General features: G+C 38.3%; 1 protein-coding gene across 9 annotated transcripts in view; it reads left to right on the top strand.

Annotated features, from left to right (window-relative positions):
• The window catches only part of EPC1 (enhancer of polycomb homolog 1), a 68,340-nt gene that overhangs the window by 22,483 nt on the left and 24,580 nt on the right, over nucleotides 1-21,277 (top strand). The gene's annotated exons all lie outside the window — the stretch shown is intronic.

The raw sequence follows: 21,277 nt of genomic DNA, 5'->3' as shown, positions 1-21,277 counted from the left end.
TAACTAAGAGGTTGCACGGAAGGTGGAATTAAGTCTGTGTGCAATTGTCATCTGTAAATGCTGTCATACTCTGTTACCTGGTGTCTGAGCAAACTGTTGAAATAGTTTAAAATGTGCTTTTGATCTCTTTAAATCCATGGTTGTAGTTATTTTCCCTGCCCAGGCTTTGGGGATGTTTAAGAAAAGCTTATTTGGTAAAATTTCGTTATTAGATGTAATTTTTTTTCCCCTAATACCAGCATGGCCTGTCAGTATTTGCTAAATGCTATAGAAGACCTAATGACAATGGCCTAATGAAGATAACCTAATGTTAATTCAAATGCTTTGGAACACTTTAAACATACTCTCTAATAGGTTGTGTCTTAATTTAGCGAAGTGCTACTTGATTAATTTACCATTTACCCAGTTTGGGTAGGCTCAAGGATCACATCATCTCCATAGAACTGCCTTGAGCACAGCTACCATAGATCTCTTCCAAGCAATACCTGCATGGAAAATATGCCTTTCTCTTCCCAAATCCATGCTGGAGGCATTGGGAGGCTACCATATCCAGATTCTCTTGCTGCTGAAACAGCTGTTTTAACCTTATCAAGGAAAAAAGCTGGCAAGGAATGTGCAGGAAGGGACCCATATGTCACCATCTAAGCTGTGATGAATTTAAAAATGTGTGAAGTAAGTGTATAGCTGAGGTGTAGTGAGTCAGTGTACGAATGGTCTTGAATTACACATGTAAATTTCACTAAAGGTCCTATAGTCTTTTTTTGTTCATTACATTCCTGACAGCTTAAGAAACTGCATTCTCTGTGTGCTTCCGTAAAAGTATGTATTTTCTTCTAATTAAGCAACTGTGTACATGGTGTCTAAGTACTCTTAAAATAACCACTACCTTGCTGATGCATAATTCACTAAATGTTTTAGGATCTTGTAGAGGCAATCAGAATTATATTCATGTAAAATCATAACAGATACTGTAACTGAATCATCAGTTTCAAGTCTGGATTTTTTTTTTTTCTTTGATGTAGAGTTGGGAAACTCCCTATAAAGTTTTTAGCTTACTAACAGAAGAGAATCTGCACCTCCATCCCCCTGGTTGTTCAAGTCAAGTATACACTTAAAATAGATGAACTGAACTCCTTTAGTGGTCTCTTCTTAGACCAGGAGAGCTGAAACATTAAAGGATTTTGAAGTAAAAGGGGAGAGTAGAGACGGGGTTTTTGCATACTTGCTAATTCAGGAGTCCTGCAAACTGTAAGAGTATTACTTCCTGTTTATGTCATGTTCCCCTTTGTCCAGCTTTTCTGCTCGCTCATAGGAGGAGACATTAATTTTATATACTAGACTAATCTTTTTTGTGCTTAATTTTAAATACACTTAACTCATAGATTAGATTCCTAAGAGCGTATGTGTTTGATAATTTCATAGGAGAGGAACAGAGAAACAAGGGTTTGTTGCAGTTTTGTCTAAAGCAACAGTCTACAAACGCCTCAGTTCAGACCTGGAAGAGATTTTTCTGTGAGCTCATATAATGGCCTTAATTTTACCTTTTAGTTTGGTATTGAGCTTAGCAACTTACTTCAGATATACCTGTCTGAAAAAGATCTAAGATCCTTAGTCAGATAATTTTGAGAGAAAAAAACATGACAGCTCCCCACAAACGGGGCCAAATTTCAAGTGTAAGAAAACTCCCATACCATGTCAGAATATTCAGGTGATAAGTGTTTTCTTTTCCCCTTCTCTCTCTGTGCCAGCTCCCGACTAGTAATAGTGGCAGCTTACTGGATATTTCACCTTCAGGTGCACCAAAGCTTTCTGTCCCATTGTGTTTAATGTTGGAAGGTATTCTGTGCACCTGAGCACTCATGCATGTTAGGAAGTCTGGCTGATAGTGAGGAGTAGCTGTGATAGTGAGCAATTTATGCACTGTCTCTGACTACCTAAAGAAACTGGTTAATTCTGTGATATGAAACCCACCTGTACTAACAGCGTTTTCCTTTTCAAGTCAGAGGGATGGTGGTGGCATAGACTTCTATTACAGATTGGTGGAATTTATTTGAGGCTGGAACGAGATTGCCCATCCCAGTTTGAAATCGGAAGAAGCAAAACTTACCGCATTCGTGTAGGAACAAGAAGTATAGATTATGTCTATAGGGTTTGTCAGCTTCCTGGAAGCTAGCAGTTCTGTGTACAAGTTCAGGAATCATGATAGATGGCCTGTTGTTATGCCATAGAGAAGTCAGGCACTAACTTGAAGTTGTCAGCAGGGGACTGCCATGAAAGTGGTTTGATAATGTGATGTTAGTTCTGTATATGGTGTCAGTTAAACGTGATAATGGTGAAGGTGTGCATTTCATGCTCTAAAGTAATGTTGAAAACACTTAAGGTTTCAGAAAATAGCGAGAAGTGTTGGTTGGTCATCTGGGCTTTATGCAGGTCAGAGGGTTCTCCAGGGAGGTCCAAATTCTGTTTTGAAATGATGGAGGATATGAATTAGCAAACTCACTTTGGAAGAGTTTAAACTCAGGACATTTGTGTTCTAGGTGGAGGATGTTCTTTTTCTAGTTTGTTTATCATCTATATGAGTTGTATATACAAGCAATTTAATTCCTCCTAAAAAAGCTGTTCCAGAAAAGCTAAGTGTAGACCAGTCCTAGGGAATTAGTTTGATGTATGCATACTCAAATTATTTTTAACCTTTTCTTGACTTCCCAGTAATTGCACAAAGAGGAGGTATGTAACAGCAGTGGCTTTATGCATAGCAGAGTTAACTACAGTGAGACCAATTGTTCATGTTCAGACTTAAGATAAAAAAGGTTAGACTTAACTTACTACTCGTTTATTTACAATGAGGATGGTTAACCATTGGAAGAGATTTAAAACCTCTCAAATTATTTACATTAAGACTGGGGTGAAAAAAACCTCACAAAGATAACTTTGTTAGCAGTGTTCTTAATAGCACAAGAAGTAATACAGCTGGCAGGGTTTTGGAGTTAAAGGAGAGGAGCTTATGTCAGGGAAAACTGTAAGTCATTTTAAGGCCAGGCTTGGATGGAAAGGCTTTACGTCCTGGGAATTTTCACAGCCTTTCTTAAGGAGGAGCCCCATAAGGTTATCTTCCTGACTGTTCTTCAGATTTGATCTATCATATAATGGATTTCAGCAAAGGATCAGGTATTAATTGTATGCAGTAAAATACTAGTAACATTAGTAATGGGAAGGGGCAATAATTCAGTAAACTCAATGTTTGAGAATCAGGGTAATGTGGCTTTATTTTTCTTTTCATTTTAATAGCTAACATCCTGTATTTTATTGCAGTAAAACTTAAGTTGTTTACAGGAACCTGCCTAATATTAATTTGTTTTGGGTAGGAAAAAAGTGCAATGTGGTAAGCCCTTAAATCTGCTAATGGTTTTCTTTGAGTAGACCACTTTGTAGCTTTCTCAATAGTTGTGCCATAATTATATGATCATATTCGTCAGAAATGTAGATGCAATTATTTAAATATCAATTTACAAAGAGTATTCAGTGTGAGTTTTGAACACCTGTAAGTTAATACATTACTTTTTCAAGTCTTTGTTTTAAAGGAATGTGTGTGTGTATATGTGTGTGGGAGTCTGCACTGCTAGAACAGAATTCGCTGGCCTTAGGTATATGTAATAAGTTACCTGTTCTTTTGCCAGTTCCTTTCCGCTTCGTACTTGTAAGAGGAAAAACTAGCTTTAATATCAAGGAATGCATCAAATGACTAATACGTCAGAAGAAAAATGCTGGCTGCTGCTTTTGTGTCTGTATATAATCTCTTCCTGTTTAATGAGCCTTTACGTATGCTCTGCTCTCCCTTCCACCAGTGTACGTGTATTTCTGTGTATTCAGCTGTATGTACATTCAAGGACTAACCCTGTTCTAGGAGGATCTTTCTGGTTAAATATGTGAAGGTGAATTGGATGAATTGAGGATGAAATAAAAGTTTGAAAACTTCCTGATCTGTTAGTCTCTTCAGGTAGTTTGGGTGAGAGAGGAAACTATCCTCTTAAGGTTTAAGTACCAATCTTAAAGATTTGTTTCCTTTATATTTAATCAGGAGTTAAGAAATTAATGCTTCTTGAATTGGAAGCTTTCAAGAGGGTGTTGTTGGAAAGGATTGCTTTCTAACATCTGTTTACATTTATACCTTTATACCAATTCCATGACTTCAAGGTTGCTCCTTCCTAGCTGTAAATAGAAATTAATTAGAGATCTTGTAGCCTGCCTGGAAGACTTACCAAGCTTACATTTGAGGAGAGAGATTTGTAGTAAAGGCTGCCTTATATATACATTTCATGCTACTGTCTGTTTTCTGATATAATTTGAAGAGCTGTAGTCTTCAGATTCTTCACTGATCAGGTGTCCGACTGAAAGCATGGCTGCTAGGAAGGCGTTAGCATGGAAAAGTTGAATTCTGCATAGGCTTCTGTTTCCAGATTTTCCTTTTCAAAACTTGATTTTGTGCAAGGCTATGTTCTTATGAAAGTGTAATGATTGTGTGTTAAAGATACAGAACTTGTTTTGGAAAGGGAAGAAGGGTGCAGGTTGCTTTGCCAAACTCTGTTGATCTGTAATGTGTCTCACCCAAAATGCCTTTCTCGGCATAGGTATGGAAACACTTTACATAACTTGATTTTTGTACTCTTCTGTCTGTGCCATTATCATTCCCCGTGTCTACATAGTACATAACATCTTTTCTTCCAGGTGTTTTCCAAGATTTAATTATTTGAAATGTCCCATTCTCTTGTGTTTCTAAATTCTCTAGTTTTGTTCTCCTTAAGTTTCTTTAAACACTGGTGATAAAATTGTATTCCTGGTTTCCCCTGTGCCTTTATGTTTTTGCTTAAGAAGTGCAGCTTTTAAGTGTGTGGTAAATCAATACCCCCCACCCGCAATCCTGTATTAGTATTTCAACAGGACAGGTGCTGTGCGCCTTTTTAATACCTGATTTTTTTCACTACTTAAATACAAGAAAAAGAATTCTAAAGAGTGGCAGAAAGTAGGAACCGACTTCAGGAAGATTTTACAGTATTGTGATCTGACGTACAATATTTACAATTCAGTAACCTAGATACATCTTGGAAAAGAGCTGAATTTAAAACAACAGTGTGGTTTTATTGGAAAGTTTAGAAGTTTGGCTACAGGTAAAAGCCAACTTGAGTTCAAGCCCTGCAGAATTTTTGTGTACTGTACAGTTAGTGGAATCCTTTAAGTGAGTTACACAAAACTGTTGGATCTGTCAGATGCTTACGGATAAATTTATGCACTCTCTTCTCTTTCTCAATGATTTTTTTTTTACTTTCATGTGTTCTTTGCCAAACATGATGACCTTGTTTGCCCTTCTCTTGCTATTATCTTCTGTTTTGTTAGAAGAAAGTTATGATTAATATTAGTGCACTAGCTCTGCTTTCTGATGAAGATGCTGTTGTCTTAAAGTAGGCCAAGTACTATATGAGACTGTTCAAATGTTAGGAATAAAGGTAGTTTAATACTCACAGTCCATCTTGGGCAAATAATGTATTTTGTCAAAGTAGAACTTCAAGTCAATAGGCAAAACTTTATTTTCTTGTTGTTGGTATGAGGGGAAAGAACTTGAGCTACCAAAACTGAAGTAAAACAGCTTCCCTTTTTTTGTCAGTAATGTAAGGTTTGTTCAGTGAGGAAAAAAGTGTGTGTGGGAAATAAATGAAACGTGCATGTTTGCAAAGTCCCTCTAACAGATCTTTACCAGAGCTGTAGGATAAGGGTGATTAACAGAACTTTCATGTTCATTCTCTCAGCCTTCCTCTGAAGGAGAGGTATTTCCTCTGAGGTGTTGTCTTGAGATGTTTAGAAATTTGTGTAATGGTAACTAAATATTGAACACAAATTTGGCATGCCTTGGGCTGGAACAGAAAGCAGTGAGGTTTTTTGATGATCTTCAGGGCTTTATTGGAAGAAGTAGTTGCCGTTAATGCATTAATCCTTATGTCTGGCCTGGTTTCCCATAGCATCTGTATTTTACTGCAGAAAGACCTTGAGGGTGGTAGATGGTAGTTGTTAAATGTTGTCTTTGGGAGCTTTAGCTGGCTTTTAGGTAGTTGGAGTGTGGGTTACAGAATGTCCTGGAAATAAAGACAAAACCGTAGCATTGATAAAATCTGGAGAAGCTGGTGAGGGAAGAGAAGCTCTGAAGTGCTCCTAATAAGTTTATGTTACTGAGGAAAGTGTACCGCAAACTATCTGCTAGCTATAATTTTCTAAGTGTTAATGTTGTGGGTATGCTGTGGGACTAGTCCAGTCAGAAGATAACAGTTTTGTTGTCGTATGGCAGGATAGTATGAAGTTCTGAAGCCATCCAGAAGTGATAGGAAAAGCACTCAGGGATATTCCCATTGGTAAATGAGAGCCTATCAAAAAACCCAACCTGTAAAACCAAGCTCTCAGTTTGTTCATTACTGATTCATTTCAGGAGGTAAAGAAGGTCCCTGTGTATGATTTGGTAATGTGATTATTTTTAAAAGTTGTAATCAGTGGTTGACTTAACTCTGTAATTTGAAAAATTAAAGAAGTGAGATATCTGACATTTTATTTTGGCTTGTAGTAAATTAAGTTGTAATTTCCCTGGTATAATTTTTCTGGGAGAAAATAATTTGAATGTATTCCAATGTTAGTCTTCTCATGAATATCATTGTCGAAAGTTTGACTTCTTACTTGACCTGTGCTCAAGAGAACTCTGTATAAGAAGCACTTTGTTAGTTAATAGAGAAGGGGGAAGATTTAGCAAACAAATTTGTTGGAGAGAGAGTCTCTTATTCCAGACCATTTTGCACTGTGGTCAGGAGTGTATGTACAGTTCACTTCTATGTTTATACTGGATGTTTGTCTTGTTTTTGTGGTTTATTCCCACCGTTAACAGGGAGAGTGAGTGTGCCTGTATGTGTTAGGCTGTGGTGTAATTTCTCTTCAGATGGTCATAGAGCTAAATGCTAGATGAGAAGTTTACTTTCTGGATTGTTTCAATACTTTGCTCTTTCACACTTGTTAAAAATGAGTTATGCATTCACATTACCTGAGAATGTTAGTATTTATTGCTGAGGATTTGAAGGAATTCAGACCACTGCTTCAGCAGATGGCACTGTCTGCACAGGTGGAATTGGAATGTGAGGTCCCAAGCCAGCTTTTCACAGCAGTATCATTTCCAGGGATGGAGAGAACGTCATCTTCCTTTGGCTTACAGTTACTGACCTGACTCTACTCGGTCAAATCTTTGTCATTATACTGAATAGATGGAGGAAGTAGGAATACATTGTCTTGTGGATAGCTAACAGTGCTTCAAGGGTAGTTCCCTTTAACTTACCAATTGGGAAACAAATAAAACTCCTACTTAAGGAAAAATCCATACCATACCATGTATTTGCGAACTTCAAGTAGTTAGTTGTCAGAACAAGTGTGCTGTCAGAAATACCCAAAGATGCAAAAGAAAAAGATTTGAAATATCGTTTAGGTGTCTTCAAGCTATTATTATAAAAAGCTGTGAAGTATTAGTCTTGAAGACTTTTCTTTCCATGTTTCAGTGATGTCGTGTTGATAAACCTCAAGGAAACAGCCTACCCCCACAACATTGGGGCTTAAGTGTGGTCCTAAATACCATAGAGACTTCTTTGTGTTAGTAAACTGTGGCAAGGTCTTTGTCATTCATCTCTGTTAGAATTTCTTGTTAACAACACATTTTACGTTTATCCCTATTTTTTCTCACCTTGCATTATACTGTTGATTTGGCTTTCTATTGATCAGTTTTCAGCATGGGGAAAAATGCAGGAGTCACATAGAATGATCAAACCATTTAATGTGGTAAGTAGTATGAAACTGAGGCTGTAATTGGTAATTTAAAAGCCTTAACATGTTAGGCAGCTCTGAATTCTCTTCTCTAAGAACGTATGCAGTGTCAAGTTGATGTTTTTCAAGATATGTGCTAAATAATCTTTTATAAATACACTCATTAATGGCAACATAGCTAAAATAGTCCTTGCACAGAGGGGACATGATGAATTCATGCAAAGTACAAAATCTCACATGCAACTTCTGGTAGTTTACATGGCACTAGGTGGTGAGAGGGAGAGGTAGAATGTCTAGTGTAAGAGGATATTGTCTGAGGTCCTGTAAATAGGTTTCTCTGCTGATATGTGGGCTATATTCTTGCACTCACTATTTAAGAAGGGCACAAAGCAGTCTCTTAAAATGTTTATTACACTTATATTAATATATATAATATATAGGCACATTAAATCATGGATATTCATACCACTGTAACTTTATTCCCCTGTAGCCAGGAATTGCCCATTAAGAATCAATAAGTCTGCAGCTGCACATGTGGTGGAGAAGCAGGCAGCTCTATGTTGTGACCGGCATGATGAGGTTCAGCTGTTCTGCCTGAGAGGTGGAGGAAATAGTGTGTATCTGTGCCTTGAGAGATCGAGTGTACTTAATTTGTGTTGTGGGTAAAGGCTTTTACTAATGCAATAGACAAAAAGAGTGAAGACCTAAGGAATGATGGAAAGGTGTGGAGGTTTTGTGTTGGGGTTTTTTGGTGTGTTTTGGTTTGGTTTTGGTTTTTTTTAATAAGTGAAGGTCATAAACTGACTTGGATGCTGGGTAAGTGAAAGCTGTTAAAATACCACTGAGGGGGGCAACAACAACAAAAACCAGCAAAAACTTCGCTGGGCTAAGATTGACAGTGTAGCCTGAACTAATTGAGGCTGTCTCCTTGTAAATCACATTCAGTAGTCCTGTTTTGTCCCAGTCAGACACTTAACTCTCACTGTGTGCACAGAGAGAATAACAATGACAGTTATAATGGATTAAGTTTACAAGCATCAGGGAGGTGCTTGTCCTTATAGTAAACCTTTCCCATTCACCTCTGCTCTTCCTTCTTTCCTCCCCTCCTCCATATGACTTTACTGTCATTCACTTGTCTTAGTTGTTCAGTGTTTATACCAGCCTTAAAAACAAGTTTGATCATAATTGCACATAAAAGGTCATGAATTCAAAATGCTAGTCTGTCTTGTGTTTTTTAAAGGCAATCTAAATAAACTTGGAGACTAGAAGACACCAAAAATAGCTGACCTATAAAGAGTAATCATTTGGCACCTGACTCATAGTGCATGTAGCACTTTGTCATTCAAAACATATTTTTTACTGATCAGGAAGCTTTTAAGTTGGTATTTTGTCTAAGCCTTTCAGCCTAATACAGGCCTCTGCTCTAGGTAGTGTGTTTGTGCATTCAAATGTATCAATGTTCATTCTAAGCCAAGAAAAGTGTCTAAGCACATAGATTTGCAAACTGAAGACTTGACATCAGCAGGAAATACATAGATAAGCTCATCACAGTGGTGTAATCTTTGGAGAAAATCTATTTTAAGTTATTCAGTATTGCACCTGTCACTATTGAAGAAGCACTTGTCCACCTTTGTGGCATCAGACCTGAAATTCTGATCTGTTGTGTGTTGTGAATACAGAAGCTAAGATGGTTTAGTTGAAAAATATTGGTAGGTTTTACTTGTGTTTTCATGAACATATTTTGACAAAATTTAGTTGGCTAGAGCAATTCTTGAATTCTATTGCTAAGTAAGTTTCTTCTTTACTAGATGCCTTATGCAGTATAACTCTTGAGTATGTCTCTTCTAGCATTTGTACTTTGCAGGGGGTTACTTTAGTTTTCTCAAATGTCTTAGCAGCTTTCTTGATACCTTGTTGTCTTGGTGCATGAAAAAGCTTCTTCTCTTAGTAAGAGTTACAAACTGCAATGCATATTATTTTTTTTTTTTCCCCTTATAACAAAAGTTGTAATTTGGAGGAATATGAGATGGGAACTTTGATGCCATTGACACTGACAGTTACTCAAGGGTGAGGTTAGGTATACTCTTTGCCAGCCTGTGCATATTTATGCAGCTCGCGTTTCTGCTCATCACTATATGACAGTTTATTTCCATTGTGTGTTATACAGAGGAATAAAGTACTTAAAGTGCAGATACTGTGGAGTCTACAAAAGTGTGCTTGTTTAACAGACTGGCTTTTAGTCATTACCATGATTCACCATGTGCTTTTTCTGCCGACTTTCTTTCCTGTAGCACTGAAGTGGATAATGCTAAAAGGTTTTTTTTGTTCAATTTTGAAATCAGAAATAAGCTTGATAGTTTAAGGTGACGCTCTGGAAGATTCTTTAGTTCAAATTTTTTAACTGAACTGTCGTATATGAGCTTTTTATATGGAATGCACATGTGACTTCTTAAAAGGTGCTTAGATTGTTTAGGTTGTTATGGCAAACTTTTTGGTTGTCTGACATGAGCTGCTGAGCCTTAACTTGTGAATGAACAAATTTACACAAATGTTGATACTTGGTTTTCTTGATAATGGTTTTGGTGTTTTGCTGTCCCCGCACAACTTGCATACTGTATAAGGTTCAGTACAAATATCAATCAGGTTCTCTTACTATTTAAATGTGAATGACTGCTTGAGGTAGTGAAACTGTACTTTACAGAAGAGGTAGTTAAACCTGACAAGAATGTTGTAAATGAAGCAATCTCATGGGAAGGTACAGTTGTTGTAGTTTTGTGTGTTATAGACCCCATGTAAACCCCATGGTTCACTCACTGATTTATCTTGTTGTTGTTGTTGTTATTTTTTGTTCATTTGCCTTTTTTCCCCCAGCCAAAAATAAAGCTGCATATGTGTTGGCTATCTCTCAAGCCTCTTTACTAACATTAGAGTTGTATAGTGCAGACTGGACTAAAAAGTTCCTAGAAGAAAAAAATTATCAGGCTACTAAACACAAAGACTAAAATAAATGTTGCTTGCCCTCCCAGGTTCTGATACCCTGTGGCTCAGGGGGAGAACATCTGTGGAAGCATGGCTGTGTGTTTTGTGCTGTTCTTACTGTCCTCGGTAGGGATGCCCATGGGCTCCTTTTTGAGATGGTGTTAGGCAAAGTGGCACTCTGATAAAATCGACACTTGTCTTGCAGTTAGTTTCCAAAAATGTTTCTGTATTCTTTGAAGAGTTTGGTTACTAGTAATGCCTAGCATTTAGGTTAGGCCAGCCAACCACTTTGGACGTATGTTTATTTAAAGTCCTTGGGTAGTTGCACAACTTGATGTTTAGAGATCTGCCCTTCAGGCTCCAGGTAATGTTAAGTTTTAGAGTCTTATTGCAAATTCTGAGGGAAAAAAATAGCTCTAGATACTGTTTTTGAGATGCATTTTTAATGCTTTTTAACAACAGAAACCAAATCCTGTTCTTAATTAGACTTGTTTTTTCCTCGGAATCTTTGAGCATATGTAGATCTGGGAAGCTGTTGACCTCTGCAGTTTGTGCAGTCTGGCCTGTGGAAGGGAATGTTTTTAAGCCCTCAGTAGGCTAATACTGGGGAGATAGAGGCGCTCCTTAGACTGTATGTTACGGCTTTATTCCCTTGCCTGGTGTTTTTCTCTGCCTTACCTGTCTTGATTCTGTACTGCTGCCGAGTTGATTAATGGATCCAGACTGAGCTATGCCTTAACTGCAAAGGAAAAGAGGTTGGTTTAATGAGGATCATTTGAAAACCTGGTCTGAGGAACAGCTCCTATGGAAGGAGTGGTAGATGTATTTTTTTCATAGTTAACATAGAAAACTTAGAGAGAAATGTAATATAAAATTTCACCCAACTCAGTTGACATCTTTTTAAGTCCTGTTACCTATCTAAATGTAGATTTATAACTGACCTTTAACTTCACCCAGTGCTGTGTATGGTATTGTACTATGATATGTAACTGAAATAGTTGAGGCACCCTGTCTATGTTGGAACACACAACCTTGTGTGCATCTGTGTATTAGTATTGTTCAGAAAAGTAGCGTAACAGAATAAGAAACTTGTTTGCTGTGAATTTGGGCTACCATGTTACTTGTTATTCAAATGACCCTGCCTTTTTATCAATGCTCAGTACCGTTAACAGTAGTATCAAGTCCCTGTAACTAATAAAAATGCTGGAATCCAAGTGTACAGCTGTTGTGATCCAAAATTATGTGAGGAGTTATGCAGTATTGCTGACGTACAGTAATGTTCAGACAAGGAGCAAGATACTGCTGCGTCTATCTTTTAGCTTGGGAACTTGATACAATTTTGTTACGAGTCAACCAATGAAATGATCTTGAAGTTCCGCTTCCATTTTCCCCATACAAGGGGAAATAATTTTGCTATAAAGATTTATTCAGGCTCTCCTAAATGGCTTTATAGCTTTAACCTCTGATAAATAAAGGCTAAATTCTAAGGGCTGTTCTCATCCTGTTGTAGACTGTATCCTGAAAGCTGCATTCTTGTAAACCGTATCAAATCGTAGTTTATTTTGTGTTAGTCTGATTTCAGTGTGGAGGTCATGCCCTGGACTACTTAAGTAATACATTAAAAGCGTCTTAATGTGTTCTTTAGAACGCTTCATTTAGGGGGAATTTATTTAGTTATTAAACTATATTCTGTTTAATACAGATCACTGGAATAGTTTTGATGTATTGCGGTTTTCACAAGTTACAATGGTAACAGCTAGAACAGTGGCCTGTGGTAAAGAAGGGGGACTTCAACAGGTTTGCAGTTAAGTCTGGAATCTTGTGAAATGTGGGTGTGTGGCAAAGTCACACAAGGTGGGCTGAGCTGGTTTAGCTGTGTTGGTATTGGAAAGAGGCAATTCCACTGTTTTCCTAGAGCTCGCCATGGTCTGTACATTCCTGTCTGTGAACTGATTTAGCTCACAGTAGAAGACTCGCCTAAGGATAACTCTGCTCCCCTCCATGGGTTACAGGGCTGCATAGACTGAGGAGTTCCATGAGAGCCAAAGTGATTACAGAGGAAAAGATGGGGAATTTTTATGGCTGTTACCAATGCCGAGGAGATGGGATAGTATTGAGCTGTTAGTAATTCCTAAACAAAGTATTTCAAACTGATACCAAGTCCTGTGGTTCTGAGTGCATGTAGTGCAGTGGCGATTTGGCAAGCAGCCAAGCCGCTTCAGTCTTTTTAGGTAGTCTGAACAGGATCTGTGCCTGGGAAGGTTGAGGTGTTAAATTCTGTTTGTGAACTACATTGTGTAATTAATGTATGTGTTAAATACTAGAGTTTGCCTGATTCCCAGGGTTCCTAGGTTGTGTACATTTGGCTCAAGACACACTAGAGAGGCTGTCTCATTCATTTCTTCATCTCTGCCTGCCTGTTTTCCACAGTAATTTAAAATATGAAACTAATTTCTTTTCAGTCTTCTGGTAACAGGACAGCAAATCACTCTCCATTTCTTCTAGGACTGTCATGATCTCCAGTACTAATGTTGTTAGACTTCTGGGTCAAATGCCCTGTATGTCCTCTACCTCCCTACCACCAGTCACTGAACAAGCATAGCAGGTGAAAATTTCACAGAAGTTGTAAGTAAGTTGCTGCTGGAAGTCCACAAATATGGAAGCAAGATTTTTCCAAGAAAAGGGCGGACTCCTTGCATACTCTGTGTCTGATTTGAACATGGGGAAAGCAGTTGACTATGATGCTCAGGATGGTGTAGCTGACCTCATTTCTAATCAGTGTTCCAGATAAAAAGGGTAATAATTAGCAAGGTTTCCTGATGGTCTGTTAATTACAAAACCATGTATTTTAAAAAGTAAATTAGATCACATTTTCACTGAGCAATTGCTATTTAATCCTATGCGCAGCTATTTTAAGTTGGCATTTGTAGCAGAGATCTAATTGTTATAGTAATTACAGTGGAATACTTCTTAATTGACTACTCATGAGACTGACATCAGTTGATTAACAGAAGTGATCTCCATAGTTTTGGGGTTTTTTCATGTTGGAATATGAAGGGACAGTTTTAGGCTCTTCTGTAATAACAAGACAACAATTTTCTCTACTGCATAGTATGATGCAGGGCACTGAGAGATCTTGGCAGCTTCCGAAGGGAAGATCTACAGCTATGTGGTTTGGGTGAATCTTCAGGCAGCTTAAATTGATGTGAGAAGGTGTTTACTGTGTGTCCATATATACTAGTCATAATAGAAAGATGGCTTACAATTGCTTGGGGGCCAGACAGAGGCAGGGGGGAGCACGGAAGTGATCTTCTATCTTCCTCACGACCCATCACTGGTGGAGAGCAAGGAATGACATAACGCTGCTGTGTTGACCCACCACTTCTGTCCTGTTTTGGTCAGGTGTGCTTGTTCTGACCAAATTTAAACTACTGCTAGCACATTATATGATATTCATGTACTTGAGGTCAAGAGTGTAGAAGCTGCATTTATGCTTACTGACGTAACTGTTACCTTGCCATTATCAAAGGTCAGATCTATAAGCTGGTATTCAGGAGTTGGGCTTGGCTATCTTGGAGTCAAGGATCACTGTAACTCAGGGACTGATCTTGTGCCAGAATACCTGTTGAAGCGTTCTGTGCTCTGCAAGGCAGGATCAGATTGCCCTCATCAGTACGACTTCAGTCAGGTTTGGAGCTCTTCACCAGCAGCTGTTTGGAAACAGGTGATGTAACAACTTGTCAGAATGTCTTTGCTGTTTTGCATGTAGTTACGTGTGACTGGGTATGCATGTGAGGTAGTAAAAGGAAAAGTGTGGTATGTTTCTGTAATAAATGCTTCTGTAATAAGCTGTGAAGTCTGTTGTTCAGGAATAACTGAGCATTTTTGCTTTCAGTCATACTAGAAGCTACTAGAGCCACTTGCTGCCCTAAATATAAGAAAAATGCAAAGGAAATCTGGAGTATGCCTGAGCAGTTTATTGATCTAAGATGGCTACTATGTTCTGGCTGTGCGTTCTGTACCTTTGCTTGCAGCATTGATGGTGCTTGCCTGTCCCTGGGTGAGCCCTTTCTATTGCAGTAGCAGATAACTACCACCTCAGAGGGAGTCCTGTAGAAATGTATTTCTGATGCCTGAACTGGCTCTAGGGAGGGGGAAGGAATAATGTGAGTGAGGGGTGACATAAAAAACCCCATTATCTTAATTTTTTTGCATGTAATTCTCTGAGATCACTCTCCATGATCCTCCTAATCTTGGGTATAAGTTGTGTCTGATTAGTAAGTTGCAGGACAACTAAGATCTGGTAACAGGAGAAGAAGGTGAAGAGAATGAGCCAGTTTGGTTGTTTTATTCCTTTCTGTCTCCTTTGCGCGCAGATTTATTGGATTGAGTGTATGGACAAGTTTCCTTTAGCGTAGATTGACAATCACTCTTCCGAAAGAGGCCGCCTTCCCTGATCATGCAGGTTACTGAGATCCTCATATGGCTGAGAGACAGGATACGTGTCCCATAGCTCACTGAGCCAAGGAAGGGGGGAGATTGGGGAGCGATTTGCATGCAGTAGGTCATAGAAGTGCTTCAGTAGTCCCTGACATATGTTATGGGATGAATTAGTCTGAATGGTCTTGGTGTGCAGCTGGGTCTCCTATCAACTTTGCTGTGTTGTCCTCCACTGTCCTTCCACCAGTAAACGTTGCTGATGCGAGATAAGCTAGGTCAAGGAACAATATTGTCCCTGTGAACTTAGCAGCCAAAAATCTTTACCTTATAGCCTGGAATCAGGTTGCTCTTGCACCAGGTCATCACTTCTGGATGACATAATTAACAATTTCTGATTATTTTTTTTTTCCTAGCTGCTAATGTTTTCTTATTTCATCTTAATTATAGAGTAATGTGTTTGTGTTTAAGATGAGCTGCAATTTTGTTGGGTGGTTCTTGTGTGTTCAGGTTTTCTCTAAAAGAGTTTTGGATCACAAACTGCTAGAAGGTAAAATATGTACAAAAAAGGACAGGGCTGTGAGTTTGTATACTTGCATGTCCTTGGTTCTGTCCCAACTGTGATCTGTTTTAGCGTAACTGTTGTGAACCTAATACTTCTTGACAACTACCTGTTGAAACTGGTATCCTTTTCAGTTCTTGTACCTTAAACACTACAGCGTGAGCTGTGAGATGGTAACTTTGGAAAACACTTCTGTTGGGCAAGGGATGGATGCGAGAGGATTCTCCCCAGTCATACTGATTTAAATCAGGAGGTCTGTGGAGACCAGTAGATGGGCGGTGGTTTGATGTGGTTCCCAGTAATGACAGAATCAATTGTAGTGTCCTTTTGTGTAGTTTTTGTATTTCAGAGGCAGAGATGTGATTATGATGTGCACAGACTCGAACTCACTCTGTGTCCTTTTTATAAGTACCAGTATTTTAAAAAAACTCTTTCCACTTGCTGTGTGTGGCTTCCTCCACCACCCTGTCTTTTGCTTCCCCCAACAAAGAGAGCACTCCCTTCCTTAGGGTAGGCTTTGATAATTTGGAGACTTTCTGCTCTGCTCTACGGACTGGACTTCAGAGTTGGCTGTTTAGGTATTTCCATATTGTATGTATTCCATTACTGTATTTCCTTAAGCAAGTATGCCTTAAATGATTATTTGTTTTAAGAGCTCTGGAATAATTTGGAGAAATTATGTGAAGAAACATGCAGTCAAATTATAAAACAGTGGGTTGTTTCATTCTTAAGAAGATGCGCTCATTGCTACCGCAGTAACGTTTGTCAATTGACTTTCTAAAATGACAGTATGCATTCTGTCCCTTTGGTTTGTTTAACTGTTAATGACAGGGTTATGTCTCTTAGTCCTTTTAATGCCTTGTGTTGTGGTTATCTTACTTTGAATATAGTCTCCAAGGTGTGCTGCAGAGTAAATATTTCATCAAAGACATCTCTGTGCTCTGTCAGTGCAAGTTTTCTTTGAGCAACTGTAACTAACTTGGAATCCAACAGTCATGTTGCCAAAAACTTACCAAGTATTACCAAAATGTGAAAGAAGGCAAATACTGCTTGCTTTCAGTTGCTACGCTTCTGCTTGTTTCTGTTTGCAGGCAAGAGTGCCTACTTGTAGTCAGGTTTAACCGCAATTACAGTATCCCTTCTTTTGTCTTCTAACTATAGTAATTCAGCTTTTTTAATGTAGTGTGCTAGAAATGCGACAAGTATGCAAGTACTAAACTTGTTTTGAAGTATTACACCTGTGTCCTTGTGTTATCATTTGAGAGAGGTCCTGTTGCCCCTCAAAGCAGAACTGAACAAAAGTTCCGATTCCTTCAGGCTGCAGCGAGAGCTGCTCTGCTGTGTTCCTGCTTTCCTTAGTGCCTTTGTTGCTCCAACTTGGTTTAAATTACCTTTTCACTCTGATGTTTTAGAACATGCATCGCAATACTGGTACAGTAAGAGTGGATACAAGGGACAAACATGGTATCTTAATAAAAAGGAAGAATACAGAATAAAGAATGGTGCTGAGATGATGTAATTTTGCTTAAGAAATTTCTTAAGTACATCATGCCTTGCTACATTCTGGGTAGTCAGAAGAAGGGTTGCTGTTTTGGTGGGCTTTTCCTGTAGACTGTCTAATTGGAGGAAAATTTCTAAAGGAGGAAAGTAGTTGTCAAGCTTTTGTTTGTTTAAACAACTATCATGGTAATCTGAGAAGTGTTGGAATTTTAACTGTCCAAATACTTTTCTGGACAGGAATATAGTGGGATGAATAAGGTGCAGTTTCCTGTTACTGGCTGGGTGTTGCAAAAAGTGATGTAGCTGCTCTTTTCCTCAGACACCCTCTGTCTCTGGGCTGAGTGCTCCTACTGCATCCCTTTGACTCTGGGATTGTCTGACCACATGATGAGCCAGTGTCAGTGAGGAAGCTAACCTGATGGAAAATTAACTTGGGCAGGGGAAGAGCAAGCAGAATTTTAGGTTTTGGATGAACTGTTTGAATAGCTTCAAGCAGAAATTTGGATGAGCATTAGTGTACAAGGTAGAGGGAATTCAGTTTGAGGAACAGTACCATAGTTCTGAAAGTACTGGGTCAAATTAGCATCACAGCACAACCAGTTCCCAAAGTTGTATTTCTGATAGCTTTTTATGTCAGGCAGAGAAAGCAACTGAATAGGAAAGCTTTTCTGGATATGAGCCTAACTAATAGGTTGAAAATAATTAAACATAAAAGTGGGAGGCAGTTTCAGTGGGAATAAACTACCTTCAATAAGTACGTGTTGTGAAACAGGGTGTGTATGAAAGATCCAAGAGAACCAAGTTGAGAGAGAGGGAAGAAACTGTTAAGTCTCCTGTGTTCTTCAGTAATTTGGACTGAGTTTTGTAAGACAACTGCAGCTATTCAAATGTAGTTTCAATAAGAACAGTACCTTAGCACAGATATCTGGATGCACTGAAAGTGGAAACGGGTGAATAGGAACAAATAATATGTGAACAATTAATATTTACATGAAAGATTTACCTCAAAAGGAGGAACAAGGCGAGATCCATCTAGCAATGATTATGCAGACTAAGAGGAGGATATTGTGTAAATATTTGTAGGAGAAGAAACCTTCTTGATTGTATTTTATACTGAGATGGTTGAAATGTTTCTGCCATAGCTTTTAATGAGTCTTAATATTTTTTTTGCCCTTGGTATTAATTTTAAAAAGACATTTTTTTAATTTATTGATGCAGCTAAACCAGTTTAATGGCTAGCTGCTACCAGAGGGGATAATCTTTCTTTCTTTCTTCCCTTTCCCCATTGCCTGTCCCACCCTCTGGCAGTTCAGGGAACTAATTTGCCAGAAAACTAATTGTTTCTAATTGTTTTCAGGGGAAATAACAGGAGAGAGATGGCTTTCTGTAGATTTGGCTCCCTAAGCTGTCATCATAGGTTCAGTCTGGCATAAGGCAGTGGTAATATGGAGAATGACAGCAAGGGGCACAAGACTGCACCTTGTGGTTGTAGCTAACTGTTAGATGAGTTTCCTTCTAACATGACAAATTACAGCCTTTGAGCTTGACTAACCCACTTAAAATTCATGCTAGGAATTTAAAGAAACAGTCTGAAATAAGTTCTCAAATAGCTGTGAAGTTCTGAGGGACCGTGGTGTTTCAGAGGAGAAGGGAAAAGGCACTGCAGCTGTGCTTATTAAAAAAAGAAAAAAAAAAAACCAAAACCCAACATAAAACCCACAAAAAAAACCAAACAAAAAACCCCCAAACCAAAACCCCATAAACAGCCTGTTGAAAAGGTGGGAGCTAAAGGCTTTCAAACAGGCTATCTTAACAGCAGTTCTTAGAGGGATATGGATAATGTAAATTATTTGGCCCCAATAATCACCTGGAAGATACTGATCTTTTTGTGAACAACTAATATGAGTTTTTCAAGAACAAACCGCAGTTAATCCAGTGTAACTTCTTTCTGTGGCAGGGTAGGGGACTTAGTGGATAGTTGTATCTTGACTTTTAGAGAAGGCTTTTTGATACTGCTCTGTTATGCAATGAACAGAAAAAATATTATAGAAACTGTTGTATAGTGGAAATATATCTGATTGGAAAACTATATCTGGAAATGGATGAGCAGTCAAAGTGGAAAGATTTGTTAAATTTCTGAAGAAATCTGTCTTCAAATGCCTGTTGATATTTTCAGGAATGACTTGGACTACAGCATCTACATATTAAATCAAGATAACATGAAGGGCAGCCAGCATATTTGATTAGGATTTGGAATTCAAAATCATTCTGACAAACTGAGGAAACCACTGCATTTTTAAATGGAAGGCTATGGTTTCAGGTGAATGAGGTGTTGCATTTGGGTGGGAGTAATGAGCTGTGCAATCACAATGGGGAATGACTGCAGAATAGAAACTGTATGCTGTGGTAGGTTAGTTAACTGTAGATGTTTAACGTGCTTTCATGTTAAAAATGAGTGCTTCCAGAGTTACCAATCACACCTGATTATATGTGTATATATACATATATACTTTTTTTTTTTTGCTATTCAAACAGTGTATATAGGAGAGAGAGATGTGCTGAGCTGCCAGCTGAGATGTTGAAGTTGGGGGCAAAGTCACTGTTGCTGATTTCTGTCCAAATAAATGAGAACTTGGTGCATGGTGTAAAGGGGAGGGTTGCCTTGTCTGCTTATTTCCTTTTATTTAGTAGAGTGTCTCTTGTGATTAATTGAAACAGATGGGAACAGCAGATAAGTTTACCTGTTTCAGTGGAGGAACTTTTATCCAGTTGCTTTTGTAATTTGTGGGTCTGCTAACACTCTCTGCTCAAGTACTGAGTATTTTTGTAATTGGGATGAAAGTCGGGCAAAACTATGATTTGTGCTTCTGCTTCAAGAATACTGTTAAGATTTCTTTAAATACTTGTTACTGAAACCTGTTAGGAAATTAATATAGACTACTGGTACTAACTAGTAGTGCCCATTTCCATATCGGAGATGGATCAGAGACGTTGAAATCTTAATTTACTGTCTAACCCCCTCTTCTTCCCTGAAACAAAGCATTTATTTGTGTTTAAAAACACAAGTTGAGAAAAACGTACCAGGAATCCTTCATATGATTATAAAAAAAGTAAGCCTTGGCTGTTACTCAAAAACCATTGGCTATGACTATGTATTTGACATAAAATCCTACTGTACTATATGGAAATAAAGCTTAATTCCCTCTTCTGCAACAGCTGCAGCTATTGGGACAAAATCCTGAAGAATTATTACTGTTTCCATAATTTGTAGGTGTCTGGCAGCAGTGCTTCACTAAAAGGTAGAAAAGAAATTAGTTTATACCATACCCAAGAAAGAATTTTAGCTGCCACATCTCCTAGGTGACATAATGTGTCTACGCTTAAATGCTAGAGGGTCAAAATCAGTCCAGTGAGTTTTACTCATGACTGTGTGAGATGTTTTATTTTCATGATTAGTCTGTTTTTGTGAAGAAACTTTTTAACAGGGGACAGATGTGAAAAAAGCTCTGCAGCTTGTTTGATGGTAATGATAGGCTAAACTCCTGTGAATCCCTGCAGCAGAATTACATCTTGAAGCAGCTTTTAGTTTGAGGCTGCACTAACTGCAGTTTACAATAAAGCCTGTTTTTATATATATATATATATAACATTTTTATGTTGTTGTTGTTTAGACAGAGGATGTTAATTGTCTTTGTACTGAAGAGGAGGTAAATTGAAGTCAGACAGACAAAGGTGTAATAACATGACACAGATGAGCACTGATATGTTTTTACTTCAATATTAAAACCGATTATCCCTGCCACCCTTTGGCTGCAGTTCTTGTTTCAGGTATTTCAGTAATCTGGTTTATAGCATTGCACTGATAGCTGTATTGGCACAACTGATGCAGCACTAGTTTACTGAGCACCTAGGAAGGAATATCTGAGTATAGAAACTTCAGAAACCAGCTTTGGTACGAGG

The sequence above is a fragment of the Ciconia boyciana genome, chromosome 2 (genome assembly GCF_034638445.1).
Source record: "Ciconia boyciana chromosome 2, ASM3463844v1, whole genome shotgun sequence".
Taxonomy (NCBI): Eukaryota; Metazoa; Chordata; class Aves; order Ciconiiformes; family Ciconiidae; genus Ciconia; species Ciconia boyciana.
Note: the sequence above shows the minus strand (reverse complement) of the source record. Positions and strands in the feature narration are given on the sequence as shown.